This window comes from Peromyscus maniculatus, chromosome 2 (genome assembly GCF_049852395.1).
Source record: "Peromyscus maniculatus bairdii isolate BWxNUB_F1_BW_parent chromosome 2, HU_Pman_BW_mat_3.1, whole genome shotgun sequence".
Taxonomy (NCBI): domain Eukaryota; kingdom Metazoa; phylum Chordata; class Mammalia; order Rodentia; family Cricetidae; genus Peromyscus; species Peromyscus maniculatus.
The window spans coordinates 60,980,242-60,984,323 of record NC_134853.1 but is presented as its reverse complement, the minus strand read 5'-3'; positions in this window follow the sequence as shown (position 1 = coordinate 60,984,323).

Sequence of the window (4,082 nt, the reverse complement as noted above, 5' to 3'; positions counted from 1 at the left end):
AAGACACTGAGTATTTTCACCATAAGAAAGTGGATAAGACACTAAGAAGATACGTTTGGCCTGACTTAAACATGCAATGCGTACATGCATCAGAACCTACCCTACTACTGTGTGAATAAGTAACATTTTATGTTTTTATATGGCAGTTTTAAAGTATCAATAAAGAAATACCTCTATCCTATCAAACTTTTCCCCACTTGTTGTATTTCTACATTAAATTATGGTTTTTTTTTAATTTCTTAGGCCCTAGGTTTAGAGTATTAAATTTTTCAGGGAGTGATCCCCAAACCTTTGACACAGTACTGAAAAAGAGAAAGCAACATATGTAGGAACTTATAAAAGCAGATACTGGAACAGACCCACAGAAAACCTCTAAATTATAAAAACAACCCTGTAGCATAATATGTAGGAACACAATTTTAGAAAACTGTGTTCATAAATATTTTATATTTCAGAAAAAAAAATAACCTAAATCAGGGTGTGGTGGCACATGCCAGTAATTCCAGCACTCAGGAGACAGAGGCAGAAAGACCATGAGTTGAAGGCCAGCCTGGTCTGGGTTACATAGCAAGACCCTGTCTCAAAACTCACATACTACGTGTGCACACAAGGAAGAACAATTACCTCTGTGTGTGTCTTTTTTCCTTCTGCCTGAATAAAAGAAGGTAGATTACAACCTAAACTCGCTGCTTCGGTATGAGGAGCTTTATCATTCTTCTCTGTTTAGGAGAGTAACTTTTCCTATCAAATAGCATCTATCCAAGAAGGTGGCATGAAGATTTTAACATGCTGTTTTATCTATAAGAACGTGGAGCCCAACAATATCTTATTTTAAATATAGTAAAGAAAATAAACACTACTTTAAAAATCTGTTTGGCTACTATTTCTTGTCATATTAGCCTTCTCACCACTTCCCTAAAGCAACACCATCATCAGTTTTTATAATCATTATAGTTCTTCAGTAAAATATTTTGTTATAGCAAAATATATACAGCACAAAATTTACCATGTTAACCATTTTGGGGGATATAGCTCAGTGCTCCTGAGTACATTCACCAATCTTATGGTATGAATGTTTCCCCAACAGGCTCATATGCTTACTATTTGGTGCCAGTTGGTAGTACTGTCTAGGAGACTTGTGGAACCTTCCCAGATAGGGTTGTACTGGAAGAAGCGAGTCACTGGGAGGTTACCCTTGATAACTATTACCCTGCTTCCGACTCTGCCCCGCTTCCATCCAACCCATTTCCTGAGACGTAAGGCGGTCAGGCGTATGGTCATGAGCTGCTCGATATCATGCCTCCCATGCAATGATAGACATATTCTCTCAAGCCACGGGCCAGTATCAAACCTGCCTCCCTCAAGCTGCTTCCTTTGGGTATTTATCACAGCAACCAGAAACGTAACTGATGCAACACTGTAATGTAATGATCACCGTCTCTGCACTCACAATTCTTCATCTTGCAAAACTGCAATTCAAATTGTTCAAACACAATGCTCCATTCTCCCCTTTTCCTAAGTAATTTATTCACCTGACTGTATCCATGAAGATCTGTATACTTGTATATAATATCTTCAAGGGTCATCTTTGTGGTAATATATGTTAGAATTTCCCTTTTAATAGAATATTCATTAAAAGTTTTACATATATATATATATATATATATATATATATATATATATATATATATATATATATATTACGTGTGTTTGTTGTGTATGTGTGTACTCATATACACTTTCATTTTACCTATTGTGAATAATGTTTATAAGGACCTAATTTTTAGTCATTTTGATATTGCTGATTCATGCAGAACTGTAAATTTTAAGAAATCACTATATTGTCTTCACAGGGCTGTAGCATTTTACATTCCTACACTAGTGCATGAAGGTCTCAAGTTTCAGACAAACCTGCCGATGTCGATGCTTGTTGTTTTCTGGTTTTATCTGCTTGTTTTTCGATTGCCACCCCAGTGGGTGTGAGAGGGCATCACACTGTGTGTCTGTGTTGTGTCTCTTTAAGGATAATTCATGCTGAGCATCTTCTCTGAACTTAGTCGTCATTTGTCTTCTTGGAAGAATGTGTGTCTAAATATTTTTCCCATTTTAAAATCAGGTTTTATTACTGAGTTACATGATCTCTCTGTATGTCTTCTAGATTATAACCCTTTACCAAACTTGGTATTTAAATAATTTCTGTCATATAAGTTATCTTTTAACTCCATCAAAACTTTTCACATATCAATGTTGTCAGTCTTCATGAAGTTCAACTGGTCTACTTTTTCTTTCATTAGCTGAGCCTTTGTATAGCCAAATCCAGTGTCAGGAACATGTTGATACACAATACTTGACATAAGGATTTCGATTACATTCTTGTAAATAGAGATTCTGGGTCACAACATATGCACATTTTCAATATTATAATATACCTAAAATTGAAATAGTTGCCAGAAAAGTAACTAGCCATGAAAAAAAATCAAGTTAGAAGAGATTTAAGGAACTATATCAGAGAGAGATTAATTAGACAATATACAAACCCACAAATAATCAAAGGAAAAACTCCTACATTTGACCATATTAAAACTAAAACTTTTCCCCCAAGAAAAGCATTACAAAAGTTAAAAAGCAGTCAACAAAGCAGGAGACCTTAATTACACGATGTGCAAATAAAACATATCAATATGTTAACAAAATCCCTAAAATAAATTTAAAGGCCACACTTTTTTCTTTTTACTTAAAAATTTTTCATACAATCTATCGTATTCCATTTTCCCCTGCTCAGACTCCTTCCAGATTCTACCCACCCAACTTCATGTTCTTTCTCTATCAAAAAAAAAATTCAACAAGACAGAATATACCAAAACAAAATAAAATGAAGAGAAAAATCATGAAGTCTGTTTTGTGTTAGCCAATTACTCCTGAGTATGGGACCTGCCTTGGAGAGTGGTTGTTATACCCAGTGACATTCTACTGGAGAAAAATGATATTCCTTTACCCAGCAGGTATCAATTGCAGATAGCTTCTTGGTTGGTCATAGGACTTTGTGTCTACTTACCTTTCTTAGTGTTGCTGTTTGTCTGGTTTAAACCTGTACAGGTCTTGTGCATCTGTCATAGCATCTGTGGGCGCAAATGTGTATCAGTCCTTTTGTGCCTATAGGACACTGTGTCCTTTAAGCCATCTACCACCTTCACCTCTTAAACTATTTCCACTTCCACCTCTGCCCATATTCCTGAGCCTTGGGGGGAGGGGATTGATAATGGCATCACATGTGGAGCTTGGTACTCCATAGTCTCTCACTCTCTGCATATTGTCCAATTATGGATGTCTGTGTTCATTTCTGTCTACTGCAAGACAAGGCTTCTCTAATAAGGGTAAAGCAATACACTTATCTATGGTATAGCAATATGTCTTAGGAGTTATTTTATTGCTATGTTTCTTCAGCTTTTCTCATTTTTGTTAGGCCTTTGATAATTTTGTACAATGTATATGAATCAATATATCCACCACCACCCCAACTTCTCCCAGCTCTATCCCCTCTTTGATGGTTACCCAATTTTGTGCTGTCTTATGTTTCTTAACATCAAGTATAATTTTTTAACACATCAGTAGTAGAGCCTATGACCTACATAGTCTCAGGTTCTTGAAAAGGTCACATTTTTTTAAAGACTGGGATATAAAAGTCAAATCATACCTTGATCAAAGACAGTTCTATGTGTTAATCACCATCTACTACAGAAGCTCCTCAGATAAAAGTTGAGAGATGCACTAATCAACTGATTTAACAACGAATCTTTAGGAGTCATTTTAACAGTATGCCTATTTAGCAATAGGCACATATGTCTAGCCACAGTTTCTTAACCCTGATAATGGTGCAGAAATGGGTTTCAACTTATGGAATTGGCTTTAAATCCAATCAGAAAGTGGTTGACTACTCCCATGCCATTTGTGCCATTATTGTACCAGTGGACAATAAAGTCTTACCAGCAGAGAATACAAGACTGGGTAATGCACATCTCTAAAGGGGACATCTTTATCACACCCTCTACCTCCAAAGGCTCAGGACTAATTGCAGAAGATGG